General features: G+C 44.5%; 1 long non-coding RNA gene across 1 annotated transcript; it reads right to left on the bottom strand.

Moving 5' to 3' along the window:
• Positions 1 to 7,793: 7,793 nt before the first annotated feature.
• Positions 7,794 to 13,928, bottom strand: LOC128406570 (uncharacterized). The gene is made up of 3 exons (XR_008328526.1): positions 13,599 to 13,928; positions 9,280 to 9,354; positions 7,794 to 8,245 (listed from the first exon to the last, which is right to left on the bottom strand). It is a non-coding gene; the product is annotated as an uncharacterized LOC128406570 (long non-coding RNA).
• Positions 13,929 to 26,402: the final 12,474 nt, after the last annotated feature.

Below are 26,402 nucleotides of genomic sequence, written 5' to 3'. Positions count from 1 at the left end.
ATTTTTATTAAAATGCAAAACGCAGCTTAGAATAGAGTCATCTCAGAAAAGAGGCATGAAATACCGAAGCGGGGGGTGGGATGGGGGGCAGAGGCATTGGTCACACAGTCCAGACTTTTGTTGCCATAGAAATCTATACCATAGAAAGCTATATAGCTATATAAAAATAAAAGCACAATTAACATGGAGATTAGGAAGACCTTTCTGTGGTAAAGAGCCATTTGACAATGGAACAGACTTCAGAAAGTGGTGGACTCTTCTTCCTAGGAGGTTTTTAAACAGAGGTTGGACGGCCATCTTGTCAGCAGGGCTGGCACCTGAGGTGAATAAAAAAAACTCCCCCCACCCCTGCAAGAGAAGAAGGGTTGAGTGAAGATCTACATCAAGAATGGGGCCACGGGGAGGGCAGTAATGATCTACACTGGGAGCAAGGTTGGAAGGAAACCAGCAGCTCCTCCTATTTGCCAAGAGGCTCCTTCAAAGGTGTGGGGGGGGGGAGGCGCTGCCATGGGTGTGGCAGATCCTGCCTTTAAGAAGAGCACCATAGGTGTCACGTTCACAATGCATTTCTTGGAGGCCAGATCTGCTGCCCCTGTGGATGCTGCTGCCCAAGGCAGTCAGCTCACCTTGCCTAATGGGTGGGCCAGCCCTGCCTGTCAGGGGTTGTTCCGCTGTGATTCCTACACTGCAGGGAGTTGGACCAAATGGCCCTTGTGTGTACCTTCCAGCCCTACAATTCTATGATTCTAGGACCAGAGGAAAAGAGGGCAGAGCAATGGATGCAGTTCTAACCTTTGTACACCACCCTGCTTTACAGGAGGTGTGAATAGATGACCCTCAGGGCCCTTTCCCAGTTCTATGATCTAAGCCTGGCATAAGTCACAGACTGTTCTGTAACAACAACAACAACAACAGCAAGCAGCAAACAAATAAGGGGTCGTTTGTAACCTCTCCCCCTGAAAGGCTTGGGAGAAGATCTGTGCCAAATTCAAGAGCTCTTGTCAAGGCTCAGACTGGGGGCTGTGTTGCATAGTGGTTAGAGTGTCAGACTAGTACTTGGGAGATCAGAGTTTAGTTCCCTGCTTGAGAGTGAAGCTCCTTGGGTGACCTTGGGCCACTCACAGGGTTGTTGTAGGGATTAAATTAAGAGGGGAAGATCTGTGTACACCACCTTGAGCTCCTTGGAGGAAAAGGTGGGAAATAAAGGTGGTATGTGCAGTAAATAAATAATAATAAATAAATTCAACGTCTGCTTCCTGCTTAGAGTGGGAGTCAAGGAAGGGCTGCCCCAAGATGATCATCAGGGCCTAATGAATTCAATAATGGCACCTTTGCCCCCTCTCTCACATTTCCCCACTGCGCCTTCTCTGGAGAGCCCGGTGAGAAGGGCAGGCGGCGAGCCTCCAGGCCCATTGTCAGCTCCATCTGCATTTAATTGAGTTGATTCAAGTCTCATTGACTGGGGCTAATTCCTACTAAGCTTCATCAGGCCTGTGATGCTTTGAACAAGACTCAGTGGCAGGCCGGCACCATAATTGAATTTCTTGTCATTGAATCGGACTGCTCAGCTTCTTGCAAAGGGAGTCCAGCCAGCCAGCCACCGAGGCTCAAAGGAGCTCATTGGGGTTCTCATTTAATTGAGAATCACCCTGCTTTGTGAGAAAACAGCCTCCCCCTTTATTTGGCTGTAAAACTATTTATTCATTTATTTATTTAATAAATAAACTCTGACACAACTGAAATGTTTTTAGCGAGCACCAAAAAGAGGACAGGGAAGGCACCTGCCTGATATCAATAGGCAGGGAGTTCCAAAGTGCAGGTTGTGCTTTTATAAATGTGGAACTGGTATTATTTGGCACATGTAACATTGCCAGTTCCACTGATTGATGTGGTTGATTGGCCATATGTGGGGTAACAATGCTTCACTACCTCCAGGAAGTCCTAGGGATGTCAGAGAACTCAGAGGAAAAACAGGAGGTTGGAATTGCTTATATTCAGTTACTCATCCTGGGTTTGGAATGCAAAACAATCCAGCAAATACAGAATCCATTGCTGTTGCTTTCATTCCATTTATGATACAATTACGCTTTCCCCTTCCCTCATTTCCCCTGGTTTTCCTTTCTTTTGGAATGAGTAGGGTGAATTAACATAGTGACAATGTAACTGTACTCCAAGCTTTAGTAATTTCCAGGTGAGATTATTCTGGTGCACTCTACATGGGATGGGCCTTGAAGATGACTCAGAAACTTCAGTTGGTCCAAAATGCAACTGCTTACTGGAGTTCCATTTACGTAGATATCGTATAGACCTTGTTTTTTAAAATTTGCACTGGTTGCCAGTTTATTTCCAGGCCCAATTGAAGGTTTTGAAAGCCTGAAATATCTGCCTTGTACCTGCCTTGCCAATACACTTGTCCAGCTGAGCATCTATGGAGAGGTTGCTGGTTATGGTGGTACCAAGGTACGCAAAATTGTCTACCACCTCAAGTGTGTGGTCACCATTGCTGATCTGTGGAGTGCTGGAGACATCCTGACCCACTACCAAAGTGACCTATGCAGTTGCCCCATGTGTGATGATCGCCCCAACTCTGCCATTGAAACCTCCCAGCAGGAATAGGTGTTCACAGTCTGGGACCCTCCTGACAGCCTGGTCTAGTTCCTTATAGAATTGGTCCTTGTTTCATATGTCAGAGCACACAGACGCTCAAGATGTTAACCAGGCTGGAGTTGGATGAGAGACAAAGGAAAAGCAAGTTTTCTGAGCCCTGGGTCAGTGATTCTATCAAAGACATAATGGAGTTCCTCACTGAGAAGCCTACGTCATGAATACATAGTTCTTCTGGATGACAGAAGGTGTAGTTCTTCTCTCTGAGTCTGCCATTTGAAGCGAGTCTGGTCTCCTGTCGAGTGGCAACATCAATATTGAGTGTTTTCAGCTCACAGTCAACGATCGTCAACTTCTGTGAACCATTGATCTGCAGCAGGTCGGTGGACAAGCCAGGACACATGGTCCTGACATTCCAGCTTCTTGGGGTGCAAGGAGATTTGTTTCTTTTCTTTTTTTCCTGGTACAGAAGTTCGTTCTGTTTGTTAAGTGATACTCTGAGCTCCAAGCACCCACTGAAGCAGGTGGACAGTGGCAGGCCAGCATTTTGTTGACCAGGGGTTGCCTGGCTTAAGGCAGGCAGTAGCTGACCAGTGAGACACAATGATCTCTCCCACAGATGAAGATAAGCTCATACCTTATGCTGCTCATAAGATGTCCCACAAGGCAGTGGGTACAAAATGTTCCCCAGGATTTACTCCCAAAGCCTTTCTCACGAATAATTATGGCCACAAGACAGAAAAGGTTTAGGTCCAGACTTTTCTTTCTCTTAGATGGGTCCCCTTCCCAGGCTAATAGGCCTCTTCACTTTCCTTCTATGTGCAGAAACTGCCTACTTGAATGTTGGACCCACTATTGGTCTCATCTGCTCAATTTGCCAGAGCATGTCTTTGCATGCAGGGCAAGTACCTAACCCACTGAGGGCTTGAGACCCATCAGCTGCCTTCACCTGGTTTAGCTGGCATTCCTGGAGTCCCCGAGAAAGAAGTATCTTCCTGCTGAAAATCCCATGCCACAATGAACTGATGTAGTCTCTCTGACTTATTGAGTCAGAGCCTGGCTGCTGAATCAGGGCAAAGAGAGTCCATCTAGTTCAGCATCCTCTCCTCACAGTGACCAACCCCATGTTCTAGAAGGAACCCTGCCAACAGGACCCAAGTGCAACAGCAAATCTCCAGTTGCTGTTCCCCATCATCTAACATTTGGAGGTAGACTGTCCTTGGGCATAGAGGTTCTGCTATCACAGTAGATCAGCTGAAGAAGAGCCTGGATCTGACCAAAGGGGCCACATCAAGCCTAGCATTCTGTTCTCATCATGGCCAACCAGATACCCATGGAAAGCCCAGAAGGGAGGCACCAGCATAACAGTCACTGCCCCTGGGAGCTCACAGTTTACATTTCAATAGATGGGGTAACGGGGAAGGAAAGAGATGTGTGTCAACCAGCAGAAAGGATGGTGGGAAGACAGATGAGGTGACATGAATATTCATGAGGCCATGACACACAACCCTCTCAAAAGCTTCCTTCAGATTTTTGTTTGAGGAAAATTGACCCTGAGAGGGAGCAGAACCATTTATAAAGCTTTTAAATGCACCCGTAGTGATCTGGGAAGCCTCAAGGATGCTTTACTTCCTTGTGAAAGGAGGAAATTATTATAGCTGTGATGCAGCTCTCTCTCTCTTGCTCTCTGCCAACAGGCTCCCTGATTTTCATTCCTGGCCATAGGTGGATTATGGAGCTGCCTGGGTAGAGTCATTTTAGCAGTAGAGGGGGAGGGTGGGAAGATTTGGTTGTTACCAGAAAGCCTGAAAACAGGCTCATAGCCAAAACGAACTCTTAATCGGAAGAAAGATGGAAAATCTGAGTGTCTGCAGTTACAGTTTAGCAAATACACAATCTATTAGCAACTGGCAATGTGGTGTGTTTTTTAAGAGTGTCCTGAAGGAGTGGGTCTTAGAAGCTTTTATCTATGAAATAGTAATGACTTTGGTTCGAGTGTCAGAAGAACACAGCCTCTTCGCTGAAGATGCTGGATTAATGCCAGGAATAAGACTTACGCATTAGAGTGACAGCAGTATTTGCATTATAACACTTTCTCCGGATTACTTTTGTTTGTTTGTTTGTTTGTTTTGTTGGATGTTGATTGTCCTGTGTTGCAATTCACAAGGATCATTGAGTCCAACCCCCACAGGGCAGGAATCCCAGCTAAAGAATCCCTGACAGGTGGCCATCTAACCTCTGCTTAAAAACCTGCAACAAAGGGAAGTCCACCACCTTCCTAGGGAGTCCGCTCCATTGCCGAACAGCTCTTACCACCAGAAAATTCTTCCTAAGGTTTAATTTCTTGCGATTTGAATCCATTGGTTCAGGTACTCCCCTCCGGAGCAGCAGAAAACAAGCTTGCTCCATCTTCCATGGGACAGCCCTTCAGATATTTGTAGAAGTGCCCATTCAGCCACTCCTATTTGCAGAACTGGTATCGTTACAGTCCAGTTATAGGTCCAGTCGTGGCCGACTCTGGGGTTGCAGTGCTCATCTCGCTTTACTGGCCGAGGGAGTCGGCGTACAGTTTCTGGGTCATGTGGCCAGCATGACTAAGCCGCTTCTGGTGAACCAGAGCAGCGCATGGAAACGCCGTTTACCTTCCCGCCGGAGCGGTACCTATTTATCTACTTGCACTTTGATGTGCTTTCGAACTGCTAGGTTGGCAGGAGCAGGGACCGAGCAACGGAAGCTCACCCCGTCACAAGGATTCAAACTGCCAACCTTCTAATTGGCAAGTCCCAGGCTCTGTGGTTTAACCCACAGCACCACCCGCGTCCATATCTCAAGGTGATGTACAATTAAAAAACAGCAAAAAGAAAAGGTAATATCACAAAGACCACCACATACTTTTATCCAACTCAGGTGGCTGGATCTACACTCACCTTTTAAACGTTATTAGAACGATAGTAGAAATATCGTTCTAAAATGTCAAGACAGGGAAGAGTCCTTTTTGGCTTCTCTTTTGCTTTGTTTCCACACCGTCTACTCTACTTGGTTTCTGGTAAGGGGGTTGCTCTGCAGTGCCCTCTGGTGTCGCATTATGAAAGTTAAAAAAGAACATTATGAGAATAATTCCTTAACTCTTTTTAGCGTTAAAAACCATGAGTGTAGATCTGCCCCCAAACTAGAAAACCAGAGACCCGCATGTTGTAGTGGTTAGAATGTTAGAACAGGACCTAGGAGCAACCATGGTTCAAATCCCCACCTGGCCACGAAGCTCACTGGGAACTCTACATATTGCATTTGAAGCTCTTTGGAGGAAAAGTGAGAGCTAATAAATGCAATAAATTTATAAAACCTTTCAAAACAAATTAGCCAGTTTGGATAGCTCACTTGGTTACAGCGTGGCGCTGATAACGCCCAGGTTGCAGGTTGTCCCCTTGTGGCCCAGTTGCATATTCCTGCATTGCAGGGGTTTGGACTAGAATGATCCTCAGGGCCCCTTCCAATTCTACAGTTCTATGATTCTATGAAATATATCTCTGACTGTTTCTGGAAGGCTAGGTTATGGGGGGTTTAAAGTGACTACAGTATAGCTAAATGCCAGCTGTTCTTAAGGAATATAAGGGAAGAGGGATTAGATACGAATAACTGGTTAATAGATACAAAAAAAGTACTTCAGATATATGGGAATTGAAGAAACATCTGGAGAATTTGTGAGGATAATTATAAAATAGCTTTTGGAACAGATAAGAAACAGATGCAAAAAAACAAAACAAAACCAGACTACCTTATCTCCTTTGTTGGAGGTTTTTGAAAGAAAGGCTGGATGGCAGTCTGCCAGGGATTCTTCAGCTGTGATTTCTGCATTGCAGAGGGTTCGGCTTGATGACCCATGAGGTCTCCACAATTCCATGAATCTAAGAAGAAAGAACTGAAAATATCATGCAATGAAATCATGATCCAGAGTAGATCCCTTGAAATGAATGGATCTAAGCTAACCATGGCCTTTAATGTCATTGGGTCTGCTTTGGGGTGACCAATTCTGGCTACAATGCTAAATGTTCTTTCAGCCCATATTGTGTGGCAATGGCAGTTGACAGGGGACAAGGAAAGAACTAGAATAGTCATGAATGCAAGCTGCAGCGTGTGAGTAGGGTTTTGGTTTTTTTAAAAAGCATGATGCACTTATGCAATTATTACAGCATGGGAGTAGATATCACCAGTGGTTTAGGGCAGAAAATAAATGATATAGACCAATGGAAGACTCAACAGTGAGAGCTACGCTAAGGAATCCATTGCTGATGTCTAAAAGCACCAATGAAAAATGTTAAAATGGAGCATAGCTATTGTAGCTAGTAGCCATTGATAGTCTCCTTCTTCCTAATTTAATATATCGCTGGATATGTATATACCAATATACCAACCTCCAAAGACCTACAAGTATCTATGGAAGCAAACTGTGCAAATATAAGCCCCTTGAACAAGCAGCAATTGTCACTTCTGAGCTATAACAGAAGCAAATGCAAAAGGGAAAAAAATGATTATGCACAAATGAATTCAAGTCAGGCATTTGGAAGATCCTGCAAATTGGGAACGAGATATGTAGCGTGAAAAAGGAGCTGTGTAACTGTCGGCCCACATTTAGACATAATGAAAGGAATAAAAGGAATAACGAATATCAGAGGAGGGTGGAAGAGCCTCATTAGCAGAGGTGGGGGTTTCAAGAGCCAGTTTGCATAGCCTAGAGCCTTTTGCTGGTTGATGATATGGAGAAGGACAGAGTCAGAGCTGCCTTGTTCTTACAGACATGACAAATGAGAGAGAGGAAGTGCACCCAAAAACGTTGTGCAATCTCCTGTTTTTCTCACCACTAAGAATGGAATATAGTTTTTTTGGCTGCAATGGCGCCCACACGAGAGGTGCTGGAACTGAACTTTTGTGAGCTCCAGCTGAAAGAGAAAGCTCTGGTTTTAGGTCACTGATAAGTTGGAATTGCTGGACCCAAACCAATAGCTTTAAATGACAAGAAAGGAGATTCCAACTAAACATCAGGAAGAACTTCCATTATTTTTTTGAAATCAGTTTTTATTAAAGATTTTCTTGTGTAACAAAGAAGTACATATAGCATTTCCACTTTCAATTCATAGAGTCTTTTTCACAGTTTGTTTACATTTGGTATGAGACTGTTTCTGATGGTAAGAGCTGTTCAGCAGCTGAAGGGCTGTCTTCCCTTGGAAGGTAGTGGACTCTCTCCTCCACTAGAGGTTTCAAAGCAAAGTTTGGATGGCCATCTCTCAAGCGGCCTTAACTGAGATTCTTGCATAGCAGTGAGTTGGATTCCATGATCCTCAGATTCCATTCCAATGACAATTTCCATGATTCCATGTGACGCTCCTACGACTTTTCTTAGGAAACGAACCACGCAATGTAAAGCTACATAAATTGTGGAAGGGAGCAAAAGAGCAGCCAGGAAATCCATCAAAGGGTTCGAACCTCCAAATTTTAATATTCATGAACTGTAGAAAGCTGTCTTCTCTCCGGCTCTTAATATGCTCCCTTTTAAAGTGCTTTGAGATTTATAGCTGAGAACGTAGAAAGGCGAGGAGTTATTACTCATGGGTAAGATATAAGTCAACACCAGAGGAACTGGCAGCTGTAAGTGAAGAGAAATATTAAAATTAGTGCAGAATAAACAATGGCTTACATATTTTTAAAAATACGGTCAAATATATGTATACAGACTGGAGTGGTGTGTGTGGGGGTGGGAGGTTTAGCAACCAAAGGATCTGGATGCTATGGGGGGAAGCAAATGAAAATGTGGTAATGCTTCTGTATCAAGTTCCAGGTGGACTGCTGCAATGCACTTTCTGTTGGGCTTCCATTGGGCTTGATCTGGAAGCTGCCACATTAGTGCAAAATGACAGAACTGCCATTTTGGCCCCTGATTTAACATAGACACAGGACATCCCTAGTAGTCTACCTTTACAGGGTGCCCTACATAAGAAGATCCCTGCAGGCTCAAGCTAATGGTGTGTCTAGTACAGCATGCTGTTCTGATAGTGGCGAACTAGTTATCTCAAAGGGAAGACCCCGAGCTGGAACCAAGCAGAAGAGCAACTCTCTGCTCCTGTAATTAACTGGTAATTCAAAAGCACTGCTTTCTCCAGCTCTGTGCTAGTGCTAGTGGATCAAGCCAAAGGGGGCCCATCTAGTACAGCCTCCTGGTCTCACAGAGGTCTAGAAGATGTGGCAATGGGAAGGCCAAAGGCAGGACCCAAGCACAAGAGCCCTTTCTCTTCCTGCGCTTTCCAGAAACTGGCATTCAGAAGCATTGCCCCTATCAATACTTTGAGTTTCCTCTTTTTCAGGAAAGGTAACAACTTTTGCTTCTTGTGCTTTCTGTCAAAACTGTAATATAAGTCAGTTTACATCTGGATCAGTTACCTGGGCAATATGGATGAGAGCTTGGCTGGCATAATTGGAACAATCAAGGGGTGTCAACAGCCATCGGAGTTGGCTAGCAGTAATTCCTTCATTTCAGGAAAGAATGGTGTTTGTGTAATGCAACTGTCCCTCTCTGTTCTATCTTAACAGCTATCCCAGCAGTACTGACGGTGTTGCAAAATACTTGACTCCTTGTTGCCTCTAAATGCATTTTCAGAATATCCTTAATGGAGTTTTCCTTACCTCAATTTGCAAGTCAGCAGTTTCCAGCCATGACATGGTGGGAGAAGATTACTGTTATTTTTATAATTATGGATCCTGCAGGGATGATAGACATACCAAATGTAACCTTATTAAGTAGCCAAAGCAACTAACATCCCATACACCCCAGTATGCCACACAGAGAGATGACTGCTGATTTTCTCACCAAACCTCTGCTAAGAGACAGGTTCCAGAACCTTCAAGCCAAGCTGGGATTCTGGGTGGTTTAATAAAATGTGTGTGAAATTGTTATACCTTTGCCTGAGAAGGGGTTCGTGGGAAAATGATGCTCCAGTCAAAATATCATGTTTGCTAGGTGAGCAAAGGGTTACAACACATGGAGTTCCCTGTAGATTCCTAGAAAGCACTCTGTGAAGTCTTATACGCTGCTTGCACAGGTGTATCTTGATTTCAGTAAGGTTTTTGACATGCTTGTGGAGAAGCTGGGGAAATGTAGGCTGGATGAGGGAACTGTTATGTTGATTTGTAGCTGGTTGACTGGCTGAACGCAAAGAGTGCTTACAGTGGTTATGAACTTAATTCATTCCAGAGGTCCGTCCTTAACCTGAAACCGTTGTTAACCTGAGGTACCATTTTAGCTAATGGGGCCTCCCACTGCCGCCGCACAATTTTTGTTCTCATCCTGGGGCAAAGCTCTTAACCCAAGGTACTACTTCTGGGTTAGCGGAGTCTGTAACCCGAAGTGTTTGTAACCCGAGGTGTTTGAACCCGAGGTACCACTGTACTAATGATTACTCAGCCTGGAAAATAGTGACAGGTGGGGTATTGCAGGAATCTGTCCTGGACCTTTTGCTGTTCAGCCTCTTTATAGATGACTTAGATGACGGTATTGAGGGGATGCACATAAAATTTACAGATGACAGCAAACTGGAAGGGCTAGCTAATGCCATAGTAGGCAGAATTGGGTTTCAATACGACTTTAGCAGATTTAGTTGAGATTCCTGCATTACAGAGGGTTGGACTAGATCAGTGTTTCCCAGCCTTTGGTCTTTGGCAGTTTTTGGACCACAATTCCCATCATCCCTGACCACTGGTCTTCCTAGCTAGGGATGATGGGAGTTGTAGTCCAAAAACAGCTATAAACCCAAGGTTGGGAAATGCTGGACTAGATGACCCTCAGGGTTGCTTCCAACTCTGCAATTTCATGATTCTATGAACAGTTGCTTCTTTCAAGCTTGATGAGAATGCTTGCCAATAATTCCAAAGGCTTTCTGTAAACTGTCAATCATTTGTGCGGCTGCGTCACAATTGTTGGTGTGAACTAGGTAGGAGTCTAAAAGACTATCACCAATTGCTTGGTGAGCCTTGGCAGTGTTGAGGTGGCTGAGCAGGTCTTTAAATATCAATGGTGTTACCGGATTGGGGGGTGTCTCCTGCTACAATGGAAGGACAATGAAGGATGTACCTCAGGGGTCAGCAATTTTTTTTTAGCAGTGGGCTGGTCCACTGTCCCTCAAACCTTGTGGCAGGCTGGAGAAGCAGCACCGGGAAGGGGGGAGCTGGAAGAAGAGGCGAGGAAGAAGAACCACCCCCAGCTGCTGTGCTTACTTTCCTGGGGGCTGCCACCGCTGCTGGTGCTTCTCGTGGGTAGGCAGAGCAAGCTTATCTGCTCCACTCTCTGGCCCACAAGAGCACCAGGGCTGCGGTGGTGGAGGGAACATGAGCGGCGCGAAAGGGCTGACTCCGGAGAGGGGCTGCTTAAAATGGCACTCAGCCAGCTCAGCCCAGCCCCCATCCTCCTCTAGGCACGGCGGGGAGAAGCCAGGAGGAGGGAGGGAGGGGGCGCTGCTGCGGTGTGTGTGAGGGAGGGGGGGAAATGGAATGGTGCAGGGGGAAAAAAGGTGCAGCCCAAATGAACAGAATCCCCACGCCGATCCACAGACAGTCCATGGGCTGGATCCTGAAGGCTACTGGACCTGATCTGGCCCGTGGCCCTTAGTTTGCTGACCCCTAATGTACCCTGAGAAAAGAGATATTTTTACCCCAACCATTAAAGTTACTGTGGTTGTGCTGACATCCTCTTTCATTTTTACATTTGCTAATTAAAAAAACAGAGACTTGGTAGAGAAGTAGGAACATAAATTTATTGTGATATCTGTTCTTGTGAATGTGGCGTCATAAGATTGTTGTGAGGATAAAATGAGGATGGGGAAGCCATTCTGTTGCATCTTCATCTATAGTAGAAAAGCTAGATTATAAATGTAGTTGCTCCTCCTCTTCATAAATAGGGTTGTTAAAGAATTCTGATGAAATGGCAGCATAAATTGCTGGTGTTTATTCATTCCATGACATTAGCACAAATCACTGTTGTTGCTTTAAGTCCACAAAAGAATACATAAATTATGACATTGTCCCCTCATCAGCATTGTGCTTTCATTGCATATACTAAATGAATGGGGATGAATAACATCATTAATTAGGCAAATTACATAATTTTGTGACAGCTGACACCCAGAAGAGGCATGAAAAGGGCAGAGGAGATGTTGGTTGCATGGAGGCGTAGTCTCCAATTGCTTGGAAAAAACCCTGATCAGTAGGCGGGGACTTCAGTCTTGGCAACTGATCTTTAGGGAGGAAGACCACTGGGAATGAGCTGCACAATTGCTCATTAGGCTGCCTGACACTCAGCCACATCTGTGAAGATTGTGTTTTTGCTAATAAAGAGTTAACTCCATATTTGAACTGTGTGATTACTGACTGGCAGGCTCCTGTGACACAATGCATCAATAATGTATAATCTTAGAAGCAGGGTGTCACTGTGACCTTAGTGCAAGACAAGTCATCTCCAAATGGGTGGAGACAATTGACTTGCAAGAGAGATGGTACTGCCATATTGCTCCAATTAATTATGATTTTCATGATCCAAATTTCTAAGCGATCAATCTCTATCCTATCAAGTAGCAGCAACATCAATTTAGCCTCAAAATTGCATCAATTCCCCAAACCAACGCAACCCACCATATGCAGCGCAAATTAATGCAACATAATTGTGGGCATAATTTAAAATAATTGAATGTAGAAACTGAGCTGTCGCTACAGCTGTAAATCTTCCTTTTAAACATGAACAATTAGCTTGGTGGTTTAACTCCCCCCCCCCTTTTTCGAGAGAGGGTAAAGGATTTTGAAGCTAGTGCCCCCACTCTCCAGACGCTCTCACTCTCCAGACGCTCATAGTACATATAACCATTTGAAAGTTTTACTTAATTATGTGTGTGTGTAGGGTGCGTGGGGGCGACTCATGGCAGGCTGTGCAGCTATCCACTTGCCTTCCCTTTCAAACAGCAAAAAAGCACTTTCCTGTTCCAGTAGCATGTAACTGGGTCAGGAGCACCAGGCAGTTGGTTTAGCCACATCCACAAGGTGTTTGGATTCTGCGGTACTAGCCATTCTCTTTCCAGTGTTGGAGACAATAATGCAGGAAACCGCAGGAGGGAGAAGCTCATGTGTTTGGATGCTGCTTACGGATTTCCCAAAATGGGCATATGGCCACTACTGTGAATAAACAGAACAGGATTTTAGTCTAGACAGGACATTGGCCCGATTCAGCAGGACTCTTACACACACACCCTCTATTATCAGATGCAAAACAGCTGCTGAAAATTGCAGGTGAGGAAATTTGCTGTTACACGTAAGTCCTGACCAAAATGTGCACCTGGTTGGCCAATGTGAGTGGACTAGATGTGTTATAAATATAGGGCTTTTTAATGGGATATAAAAAGCTAGCTAGAGCAGGTATTTCCCCAGTAGTGTCTGCAACTGCTGATGAGAAAAGTTTAACTTAATTTAATTTTGTTTAAAAAGGTAACGAGGTAGTTTTCAGACATGGTTGGGTGGTGAATTAGAACTATATCAAGACTGAATGCAAATTTAAGGAATATGAACCACCTATACAGATGAAACCATCTGTTTTGGGGACATGCTGTGGCTCAGAGGTGGAGCACCTGCTTTGCATGCAGAAGGTCTCAGGTTCAATACCTAGGTAGGACTGGGAAAGTACCACTGCCTGATATTCTTGGTCATCGGTGTAGACAATTCTGAGCTACATAGATCATATTTATTATTTCCCTTACTCACATGTGAGTTTAACATTCAGTTAGCAGAGTTTAAATTTGCAGTCCCTTTGTAGCTTAAAATGTAGAAATCTCTGGGACGAAGTTGCTTAACCTTATTAATAATTTTAATGGCCCTTTAGGAGACTGGATCACCCCCTTTTTATTGCTCTAAACAAAAGAATTGCACAGAAGTATGTAATGTAAGGGGGGGGAAAGTTGTTTACTTACATAAATTTTCAGACTTGATTCCAGCAAAAAGCAGCAGTGAAAACAAGATAGCGAGAATCTTATGTTAAAAAACACATGCTTGAGATAAAAAAACAGTCGGTGAGAGGTCAGAACAAGCATACTTTCTCTTCAGCTGCATGGAGGAGTTGTGTGGGAAGTCCATGTGTCTTAACCCTTTGCTTATCTAGCAAAACCTAAACATTAATTTTGGCTGCAATATTATTTCCCACAGAGACATGGAGAGAAACTTCTTTCTGTCCACTTTCTCCATAATCATGAAATTAAAGAGTTGGAAGTGTCATTTGTCAAACCCCCTGCAATGCAGGAATCTCACCAATATTTTTTTTTTTATTAATAATATTTTATTAGATTTTAACAATAAAGAAATTAAGAAAAATATAAAGACACAAGAATACAAAATTACAAAATACAAATAGTTTTATAGCAGGGGTCAACAACCTAAGGCCCATGGGCTGGAAGCAGCCTGTGGAAGTCGCTTGGCCCTGCCTACCAGCTGCCCCCGAACTGAGCTGCCCGCTCATGCGCTACGCTAAACTGGCGCAGCACGGCGTGGGGACTTGCTTCCATGGCTCCAAAAATCACGTCTGTGCACAATCTGGCCCACAGAGGGATCTCAGTGGGACCGATCTGGCCCAGGCAAGATAAACCTTGCTGACCCCTGGTTTTATACACTTCCATCTCACCTCTGACTACTTTGTAAGCTTCCATCCAGTGACTGGCCCACTGGGCATGTTTTAATTTTAGTGCCTGACTGTCCGAAAGAACAACAAGGAAGAAAACAGGAAAAAAGATGTTTTCCCATTTAGGAGAGAATTTGAGCATTTGTTTATTACGCTGTAAATGAGCCTCTGCATTGCTGTGCAAGAAAATGGCCCCCTATCAGGAGGTCTTAGTAATATGCAGATTTGTTGACATTTAATTAGATCAGCCATTGACTAATCAGTATAAAAGGCAGGTGGGGAATGACAGAAGACCTGTTTAAAGTTTTCAGGGCCTTGGTTGGTGTTATTTCCACCTCTAATTGAGGCTTAGATTTCACCTAGTCCTAATTAAGAAAGAAATCCGTATTGAAGCCCGTGAGTTCCTGGGCCAAATTTAGCTCTTCCTTTCAAAACATCACCGACACTCTGATGACTCACCTTTCACAGATGGGTTGGAGTTTTTGTCTTCTTTTGTTTTTTTGTTTTAGGGGGGGGGAAATGAAGTTGTCACTGATAAGGTTGTTGAAATCTGAAAGAGTCTCCTGTGGTTAACCATCTCTCTCCTGTTCTTCACTTTTGAGAGGTGACATGATAGCCATCTTTGAATATCTGAAGTGCTCCCACATGGAAGATGCAGCCGGCTTGCTTTCTGCTGCTCCAGAGGGAATGACACAAAACAATCATTTCAAATGACAAAAGCAGGAGATCCTGCCCAAACCTTAGGAATAACTTTCTGGTGGTAAGAGTAAGGTTACCAGATTTTTCCCCAATGAATCTGGGGACACAATCAATATCAATCAATCAATCAATCAATACTAAACGTTTGGGACGTTGATGCTGCAGCGATGGCAGTGGCAGAGGGGTGGCCGCTGCCTTGACCTCAACCGCCATGTTTCCCCTTCCTCCGGGGCTTCTATCTCCTTTCTCCATGAGCCTGGGCAGCCCCTGAATTGTTGGTTCTTCAGTGGTGGTGGTGGGGAAGTGGTGCATGGTGGGTCAGGCATGGAAGGCAGAGAAGGAGGGCCAAGAGTAGCAGTGAGGCTCAGGCAGTGCGATGCCTCCCTTCCCATCAGAGCAGCCCCAATCTCATTCCTACTTGCATGCAAGCAGGAGGGGGCAGGGATCCCTCAGCTGGGAAAGGAGGCTTCCCGTTGCCTAACTGAGAGATCCCCGCCCTGCTCCTGCTTGCACACAAGTAGGAGTTGGGAGGCTGCTCCTATAGGCAGCATGAAGCCTCCCTTCACAGCTTAGTTGCTGGGCTCAGGGAAGGTGGAGGCAGCCCGGAAGCTGCATCTTAGAGCCCCTGCACCACCATCATATGGGGACTTCTGAGCAGCTCCTGGAGCCAGCCAGAGCCAACTGCTCCAGGCTGCTGAGACTGCCGCTGCTGTGTTTCCCAGGGACATTAGATGAAATCCAGGGACATTCCAGGGATGGAATTTGTCCAGGGACTTATTCACAAATCCGGGGACTGTCCCCGGGAAACAGGGATGTCTGGTAACCCTAGGTAAGAGCCATTCCACAGTGGAATGGACTCCTAGAATAATAGTAATAATAATAATAATAATAATAATAATAATAATAATAATAATAATTAAAAAGACCATTTGGATTGCTATCTACCAGGGATTCTTGAGGTTCCCATGTAGAGCTTTCGCCTTCCCTTGGATTGTGAGCCCACCTCGGTTCCAAAATAGTCTCTGCAGCAGCTTCAAGCCACAATTCCAGGATCCCATCCAATACCACCGGGGTTCCCCTTCAACTTTCTTCTTGATGCCCCATGGCAAATCCACTTCATCTCCTAACAGATGGAACAATACCATAGTCATGTTTGGAATATGCATGGGGTTTTGTTTCAGATTCATTCAGGGACGATTCTTCTCAGAGATGCAGTTAATTTAACACCTGGGTTTGATCTTGTCCTTGATTATCAATATGATATTGAAGGGAGATATTACACACACACACACACACACACACACACACACACACACACCCCTCCAGCCCATCTTCCTCTCCAGATTGATGGCCCCATTATCTCCTACGCCTCTATGCATAGGAAAGGGAACTCTGCATGGGGGAAAGACCTGAGGGTGTGAATGCAAATCCAATTAAGCTGCATTGAAAGAGACAATTAATCTATTTTCCAATTAAGCAATAACACTGATGGGTGGGCATAAATCTGTGGAGTTGGGCACTTGGAGAATATGAGCTGCAGGAGCTTAGGGCAAGTTCATTATCGGAGTGACCTGCTTCAGATGCAAAGGTCAACGATCTGACAGATCCAGCACTGTCTACTTGTGTCAAATGTGCCTTGTTTGCCAACTCGGGAAATCAAACTGAGAGCTAATGGGTGTCCACGGAGGACTACTAGGACTATTAGGGTGCTGGTTTGCACCCCATTAATTGGATACGTAGGAAAATCCAATAGAGAGCTAATAGGACCCAATGAAGTATAATGCAGTATTTGCACCTGTTAATCGGTTGGGTGCCTCTGTTGCAGAGCAGATGGTGCCTAGTCCTCAATGCTCCCAACCCTGTATTTTTATACTGGGAAGATCTGCCAAAACATATCCCTTCCCCCCAATGCTGAGGAATGCAAGGGAAACCTCTGAGCTGCTTATTTCTAGGGCTTAAGATGTGAAAGCAAATACAATAGAGCAAGTTGGGAGAGTCACTTTTCAGAGGAAAAGGAGCAGAGAGATGAAGCATCCTTAGTTGCTAACCTGCCTCTTCTCTTTTCACTCAACAGGGTAAGGAAGAGGCAAGAGCTAAAACGATGCAGCAGTTACTCTAGGAGTCTTTTGGAGCAAGATGACAGCTACATTGGACTGCAAGCAGACACCTCCAGATATGACTGGAAAAGGCTCAGTGTCTGAAAACCCTGGAGAGCAGCTGCTGTAGACAATACCTACCTAGGAGGACCAAAAGATTCACTCATAAGAACATGAGAAGAGCCTGTTGGTTTAGGCCAAAGGGGGCCTATCTAGTGCAGCAACCTGTCCTTACTGCGGCAACCAGATGCCTCAATGCAAAGCCCCAAAGCAGGACCTGTGTGCAAAAGTATTTTCCAATTGTCCTTCACCATTATTTGGCATTACAAGGTAGACTGGGCATGGAGATTCTGCTACCACAGTGCATAATTAAGCCATATGCCTTTAAAAAGAGGATTAGACAAATTCATTGAGAAGGCTATCGATGGCTGCAGGCCTTGGTGGCTATGCTCTACCTCCATGGTCAGAGGCAGGAATGCTTGTGAATACCAGTTGCTGGAAACTGTAAGAGGGGTGAGGGCTGTTTGCTGGTTTCCCATAATGGGCACCTGGCGAGCTATTGTGAAAACAGGATGCTGGACTAGATGGGACATTTGTATGATCCAGGAAGCTCTTGTGTTATTATGCTCCTAACAGACCTCCATAAGGAGAGCCCTGCTGGACCAGGCCAGTGGCCCATCTAGTCCAGATGCTTTATATTGAGCTATACCTCTGTTGCATTTTGTACACTGATTGGCAACAGCCCTCTAGGATTTCAGGCAGGGAATATTACACAGCCCTACCTGGAGATGTTGCTGGGAATTGTACGTGGGACTTTCTTCATGCAAGGCAGATGCTCTACCGCTAATCTACACCCTTACCTAGTGCTTTATCCTTCAGAAATGATTTGTAATCCCCAGTGTTTGGGCTCCATCAGGGGAGTCTCTGAATGGGCCAGCTTTTCCTGCTGTGGCTTCCAAACATCAGAGGCGTTCCTGGATTTTGAACTATAATCCATGCTGCAAAGCAGTAATCCCACCCTAATCAAGGCACGTGTGTGTGTTTCTGGCCAAAATGTCCGATTAAAGGAATTTTCAATTGTAAGCCTACTGGCAAGTCTACAGGTCGCTCCATCTCAGTGCAAAGTCGCCTCACCTGCTTTGCAACACTTAGAAAACTAATAAATGCATATCAGGTAGGAGATGGAGAGAAATTTGCATCATTCTGCATAGAAAGGCAGACTTCAACATTTGCATTTTCCAAACGAAACGAAACAAAACCATGTAGACCAAAATAAAGATCTGTTCCTTGGCTGTAATTTGTTGCAAACTGATTTTAATCATGGATTACTTTAATGCGCTTCATGTGGGTCTTCCCTTGCGCTTGATCCAGAAGCCACAGTTAGTGTGGAATGCTGCAGCATGGTTGCTGATAGGAGTGAGGCCTTGTTAGCATATAAAACCTGCTCAGAGACCTGCACAGGTTTCTGATCTGCTACTGGGCCAAGTTCAAGGTGTTCCCATGAGTATATAAAGCCCTTAACAAATTGCGACCAGTTGACCTGTAAGATCACCTCATCCTACCTGTGCCCACTATACCACTTCAGCTCGCAGAACTGGCACTGTTCCAGGTGCCACATGGTACCTTCTTCACATTTGTAAACTCAGTCAGTAGAGCATGAGACTCTTAATCTACTGGGTACCAATCTGTTTCTGGGCACAATTCAAATTGCTGGTTATGACCTATAAAGCCCCATACAGCTCAGGCCCAGGAGAAGCTAGACTGGAGAAGTTAAGACTGGCTCGCTCCTGGTTCTCCTGCTGTCAAGTGAAGACTGTTTTACTCTGGCAGGCCATTGTGAACTGGCTACATTTTAAGAAAAGGGCTTTCAACAGTGCTGTGCTGTTTTTTCATCTGTTTTTTAATATATTTGTTTTTATGTTGTTTTAATTTTGTTTAATTAACTTTTAATGATGGTCTTATAGATATGTTTTTAGTTTTTTGTATTTTATCTGTGAGTCCTGGCCGAGAAAAAGGTGGGATACAAATAAATATAATAATTATAGGCTGTTCTTGTTTGCTCAGTAAAGTGAGGCCAGGACTTTTCTCTTTGTGCTGTTTTAAATGACTTTGCTAACAATGGCATTTTATGTTTTCATTTTGTGTGTTTTCACAGCAAAGAAAAGCTTTGGGGAAGAAAAGCACCTGCAGTCCTGTGCCATCTCTTGGCTCACCTTCTCTGAACTGTGCTACTACTGACTGTGTGCCATATGTGGATAAATGGGGGAGCAATGGTTTCTAAATATAGATACAGGGAGAGCTGCAATAGGGTTTTTTATATATAAAAAATATTGCATCCATTTATCTTCCCAAGAATGCACCTGGGGGATTTAGTAATTAAACCATACCCATCCAGTTTCTATGGTGCTCATACAAACACCCGGTAGCATCTATCATCCAAGGAGCAAAGGGGAGGGGGAGGGGGCAAGGGAATGGAGCACATTGCAAAGGGGGTGGGGAAGCCTCATTCTGCTTCACTCTGTGCACTGTTGACCTAGCTTTTCCTTTGCCCAGACAAGCCCTTTATCTGGCATGTGCCCCCAGTAAATCACAGCTTTACTTTTGTGGGCATATTAATATTGTGACAGATATTTGATACCCTTGGGCTGCATATGCACTGTACATACGTCAATCACACGGCTTCCCCCAAAGAATCCCGAGAGCTGTCATTTACCCCTAAAATATCCAGCTCTCTTAATAAGCTACAATTCCCAGGAGTCTCATATCCAAAGAAACCCCAGACCTGGGAAACCCAAGCCCCCGGGATCTTGCACCACTTGGCAACTGGGGTGGCATAGAACAATATTCAGAAACATTATTGTCTCTGACTGTGGAAGCAGAGCCAAGTCATTGTTGCTAGTAGTCACTGATAGCCTTATCGGCCTCCATGGATTTGTCTAATCCTCTTTTAAGGACGACTTAGCCATTGGCAACCACCATTGCCTCCTATGGGAGTAAGTTCCCTATTTCCACCTGTTTGGCATGCAGAAGGTCCTGGGCTCAGTCCCCTAAACGGCCTCGGCCCAGTATACCTTAAGGAGCGTCTCCACCCCCATTGTTCTGCCCAGACGCTGAGGTCCAGCACCAAGGGCCTTCTGGCGGTTCCCTCACTGCGAGAAGCAAAGTTACAGGGGACCAGGCAGAGGGCCTTCTTGGTAGTGGCACCTGCCCTGTGGAACACCCTCCCATCAGATGTCAAAGAGATAAACAACTACCTGACATTTAGAAGACAGCTGCTAGAATTTTAATCGCCCCAAATTGGAAATCAATCAATATCCCAACAGTAAGAGATTGGCAAAGTAAATTATTTGAATATTCAGAATTGGCAAAATTAACACAAAAAATCAGAGACCAGAAAGAAACAAAGTTTATTAAAGAATGGAATAAATTCATAACCTATATTGAAGTAGATTTAAAAAATCCAAAGATCACAGCAGTCTTAATATAACCCTTCGACATACAAAAGTTTTAAAGATAAACTGCAGGAAAAAATGTATTACATAACCCAAAACTGAGGTGGAGGGAAGTCAATAACTTACATGTTTGTCTTTTTTTTTTGTTTTCTTATAATTAAGTTATGTTGTTCTTATTATTGTTTTTTTTCGTGAAGAATTTATTTTCTGTACATATGTGTGTATATGTGTGTATGAAAATTAATAAAGAAAAATAAAAAAAAATAGAAGACACCTGAAGGCAGCCCTGTTCAGGGAAGTTTTTAATGCGTGACATTTTGATATATTTTTAATCTTTGTTGGAAGCCACCCAGTGTGGCTGGGGAAACCCAGCCAGATGGGCGGGGTACAAATAATAAATTATTATTATTATCTCTCCAGGTAGTCCTGGGAGAGACCCCCCCTATGTTTTGAAACCCTTGGGGTCTGCTGCTACTCTGCAGGTTCAACACTGAGCTAGGTGGTCGGTCTGGAAAAACGGTTCCACGTCTGTCAGACAGAGGCATGGAGTGGGTGCTTTGGGACCAGAGTCTGCAGCTTTCCCCTTCCTTCCTCACTCTCTGCACCCACACACCAAGTAGTGAGGCTGTGGTGAGGCTATGTGCATGCGTTTCACTGATCCACTTTGGTACACCCCCACCCCCAACCTGAGAAGCAACACACGGATATTTATCTGGATAAATAAATATATAAAATCCCCAAACCTCTTTACCAATGATCCCAAAAAATCTGCATTGGGAAGCAATTAAAGGCTGTTGCCATGGAGATCTTGACTGCTGTTGGATTGCCCCATCAGCATCCAGCTGGTTTGGAAAGTGGGTCATTTTCTGCAGCCACGCTGTGCTGCTCTCCCTGATGCTGCAACAGGGACCAGCCTACCTTTAGGTGGGAAGTTGCCACATAGGGTGTCCAAGGAAGCTCAACACCACTGTGCCCTGGAGGAAAAGGCCTCTGTGTGGTCCTGTCAGTCCTTGTGGGGAAAGGCAGCAGCTCAGCATTACAGCATCTGTCTTACAAGGAGAAGGTCCTAGGTTCAATCCCCAGCGTCAGCAAGTAGGCGTTGGGAGGAAATCCTGCCTGAAACCCCAGACAGCCATTGCTGCCAGTGATTGTAGACAATACTTTTCTTATTTTCCAATAATTTTATTATTATTATTAAAAATCAAAAAGAAGATCTACAGTGGTTCTAAGCAAATATTCAATAGCTTTTCACCAAAGATTAACTAATCTAAATAAAAACGCAAACCAAAAGAAGGAAAAGGCAAAAAAGAAGAAGGAAGAAAGAGAAAAACGAAAAGAAAGGGGGGGGGAGAGGAGGAGACCTTACGTTTCTTCATCTGTCATCTATAAACAAAAAAATTATTCAGAACATCCACTCCAAGATAACACCCAACAATTCCTCTTTCTATAAGACAATATTTTGATCCTCAAACCCAGATTTAAGCTTGTTTTCTTTTTCATGCAAAAATTTTGCACGAGTTTTGAATCTTTAGTAAATATTGACAATTATTTTTCTGTGATTAAGCACATAATCTCAGCTAAGTCCTATGACTTCAATAACTGTTCCTCCATCGTACGTAATGATGAGTCTTTCCATTTTCGTACATATAAAAGTTTCACCACTGTGATCATGTATTGAAATAATGTTCAATTTTATATTCATTATTCCTAGCAAGCTTCATTTTAATGTTACACTTTAAAATATTTTGCATCAATGTAGTAGTAGTGGTAGTAATGATGATGATGATGAAGATAATAATAATAATAATACCCCACCATGTGACTGGGTTGCCCCAGCCACTCTGTGCAGGTTCCAACATAATATAGAAACACAGTGAGACCTCAGACATTAAAAACTTCCCGATACAGGGCTTCAGATGCCTTTGGAAAATCATGTAATTGTTTATTTCTTTGACATCTGACAGGAGGGTGTTCCGCAGGGTGGGTGCCACCACTGAGAAGGTCCTCTACCTGGTTCCCTGTAACTTCAATTCTTGCAGTGAGGGAACCGCCAGAAGGCCCTTGGAGCCGGACCTCATGTATATATTTGTATCCAATATTTCTTAGCTTTTTTACAAGTCCACCAATATACTGAGCTAGATGGACCAAGGGTCTGACTCAGTATAAGAACCCTTAATATTTTCCTATGCCAAAAGGACATAATCTGACTTTCCCTAAGTATTGCTGTGGCATCTGCAGGGCCAAATTTAACTGTCTTCCTTCCAGAATATAGGAAGGGCTCCACCTTCAACTATCTAAAGGGCTGACTTGGAAGATGGAGCAAGCTTGCCTTCTGCTGCTCTAGAAGGCAGGTTTTGAACCAATGGAGTCAAATTGCAAGAAAGGAGATTCCAGCTGAATTTTAGGAATAACTTTCTGACAGTAGGAACCATTCAACAGTGGAACAGACTTGCTGGCCAGGTGGTGGACTCCCCTTCATTGGATGTTTTCAAGCAGAGGTTGGAGGGCTGCCCTGCCAGGAGGACCATGATTCCTGCATTGCATTGGACTAGTTGACCCTCGGGGGCCCCTTACAAGGCTACTATTCTATTATTCTATCTACCATCTGCTACAGCATACTAAAAAAACAGGCTTATGCAGCCTCAGACCTGCAATTTGCCTAGCGACTTCTTCCCCCTTCCCGTCTTTGGAAGCCCCAGCTCCATGGATATCTCCCAACCGTAGCAAGAAAAACAAGGTCATAATCACCTTATTGATTCTGTCTCCAGCTGAAGGAATCTAATCCTCTGTGTGTGCGCGTTTGTGTGTCATTCAGAGCAGAGCTAGCAATCCAGTCTTTAACTCTAGCAGCTAGGGGATTCTCTATCGCTCGGTGGAAGGCTTATGTTGTTACAACACGTCAATCAGTCTCGAGAACGCGTGCATTAAGTAGATGGCCTTCTTGTCATTTCTCCCCCCACCCTCCTCAGCTGATTATCTGAAAAGAGAGCAATTTCCTTTTCAATTCCTCCTGCTGCAGGAGGACCATATGGCCCTGGAATCCAAATCCTGCTTTGCCCAGGATGAATCTGTCTTTCTCTCCCTGTGGAGAGCCGAGGACCATTTCAAGCAAAAGGGAGAGACTTAGTGAAGCTGCTTCATGGCAAGGCTGGAGATGGTATTTGTATTTATAGATGACTTAAGATCTGCTCCTCCTTGTCACCCAAGGAGGGTGATGGGTATGGGGTTCCATAGAAGCACAGGAAACTGCATAATATTGAGAGTCAGCAACTGGTCAATCCAACCCAGTGTTCTCCTGAAGAGTCACTAGCCACCAGTCTCTCCCATCGAAATGAAGACATCAGTCTGAGTCTGTGTTTGTGTGCGGTGAAACTTCTGCTGCTTCCACATTATGAGGTTTATTTAAACTTAGTGCATTCATTATACATTATTAGTCTTTTTCTTATTTACAAGCCTTATTTCCCCGGACTGGGACTCAAGGTGGCTTAGAAATAAAAATGCAAAACACAGATAAAATAGGAAAAGAAGCTACAATCATAGAAAGGACAATTATTTAAAAACTAATAAGGTTAAAACAATACAAAAGCAAATCTATTAAAATTACAGATAAAAAACAATAAAAAGTCATTTCCTTAAATACAGACTTCCCAAACGTTGTTGTTGTTTAGTCGTTTAGTCGTGTCTGACTCCTCGTGACCCCATGGACCAGGGCACGCCAGCAAAAGGACAACAAGGATCCTTTCTATCATAGCTCAGTGATGTTTTGCAAACCTGAAAAGGTTTAGTCCTGGACGAGACTTTCCCAGCTGTGCCTGAACCTTTCAGGCTTCAACCTGGGACCTTCTGCATGTAGAGCAGATTCCCTACCCACTGAGCTATAGCCTATCCTCTCAAAAAGAGGAAGTAAAATTCTAGTCCTCGTGCCTTTTGATCTCTTAAAATGACGACACTTTTAAACTGTGGATAGACATCAGCCACTTTCCTGATCCTAGTCAATAGGCCAAGAACATGACGGTGCTTGTGGTTTAAACTGGGCTGAAGATTTTGTACATAATGTTGGTTTGGGAGGCTGTGGTGTCATTAGGATATATGGTTTTATTTACAAATCTATGCAACCTGAAGGGACGCAGGTGGCGCTAGGGACGCGGGTGGCGCTGTGGGTTAAACCACAGAGCCTAGGACTTGCCGATCAGAAGGTTGGCGGTTTGAATCCCCACGACGGGGTGAGCTCCCATTGCTCAGTCCCTGCTCCTGCCCACCTAACTGTTTGAAAGCACGTCCAAGCGCAATTACCGCTCTGGCGGGAAGGTAAACGGCATTTCTGTGCACTGCTCTGGTTCGCCAGAAGCGGCTTAGTCATGCTGGCCACATGACCCAGAAGCTGTACACCGGCTCCCTCGGCCAATAAAGCGAGATGAGCACCGCAACCCCAGAGTTGGTCATGACTGGACCTAATGGTCAGGGGTCCCTTTACCTTTATACAACCTGAGCATAAGCCCGAGGGGTTCACAGCATTAACACTCTGAACAGATCTTGCTTCTTCATTAGTTGCAGCTTTGGATGCAGCGCAGAGCAAGCAGGTCTCTGTGTCTCCAGCTTCCAGGCTGCTTCCAGCTCAGCTCTCACACTCCACTCGGGCTCTTGATTTCTCCTAGGAGCTAAGTGAGAAGGGCTGGAGGAAAGGCCCACCAGCCCTTAACCTGGAGGGCCCCATCACTTAGTTGTGGATCTTGCGACCTGGGCCATTCTTTGGGGATGCCGATGAGGATACTCAAGTGGCCAGCTAAGGTCATTGTCCTACTAAGAAGCTTGTCTGACTATCTCTGCAATACAATCCTCTATTAAATTCTAATCCTCACTGGGTACAGGACCCCAGAATTGGAAGGGACTCAGGGCATTTTCCAGACTGACCTCTGATACTCACAGCATCAATTGTTGTCTAGTATATAATGCACCGAGAAAACAATACTTGGGATAAAGTTTAAGGAGAGATGAGAAGATGTCAGACTATGAATATTTCATTTGGGTGCACATGAGAAATACCCAACAGTGAAGACAGCACATTTTTCATCTTCAGCAACTGATGGGAGGACTCCTAGGAGGGGATGCTACATCTTCCTAGGGAGTGTCTAGATCTTGTTTTATGCTTTTAGGTTTTGAGAGATTTTGTTCAGATTTGTATACATTCATTTTATTCCATTCCAAAAATTGTTAAATGAGTCTTTCTTTTTTAAAGGGGCATCTTGTGATTTGCCAGGGAAACTTAACATTGAGCCAGGGTGGTATACTCTTTAGAGTGGTGGACTAGCACCTAGGGGACCAGGGTTCGAATCCCCACTTGCCCTGCCTCTCAGCCTGACCTACCTCACAGGGTTGTTGTGGGGATTAAATGCGGAGGGAGAGAACCATGCACACCACTTTGAACTCCTTGGGGGGGGGATATAAATGGAATAAATCAAATAAAATCCATTCATGCTGCACTTGGCCTGGGTCTGAGTTGACTTCTCTTAATAGGTCAGGGCACCAACCAGAAGGCTGGTTGTTCAAGCCCACCCAGGGATGGCTGCGGGCAGGATTCCTGCATTGCAGAGGGTTAGACTAGATGACCCTTAGGGTCCCTCCCAACTATGATTCTATGATGACTAGATACAAATAAGATACAAATCTAAAAGGTGAGCCAGGTAGAAATTTCAGGATCCCGCTTGCAAATTGTGAGTCTCCCAAACCTCACAAATTTATCTTGATCCTTGGTTGACATCCGGTGCATGGCACGACTGGAGAGCCTGGTGACAGGCAGTTACACAGTCTTGCCACAATCGTTGCTGATCGTCCAGTGCCATGCACTTAGTTTCATAC

This window comes from Podarcis raffonei, chromosome Z, assembly GCF_027172205.1.
Source record: "Podarcis raffonei isolate rPodRaf1 chromosome Z, rPodRaf1.pri, whole genome shotgun sequence".
In the NCBI taxonomy this organism is placed as follows: Eukaryota; Metazoa; Chordata; class Lepidosauria; order Squamata; family Lacertidae; genus Podarcis; species Podarcis raffonei.
The sequence above is the reverse complement of the archived record's forward strand: the minus strand, read 5'-3'. Positions and strand labels throughout refer to the sequence as shown.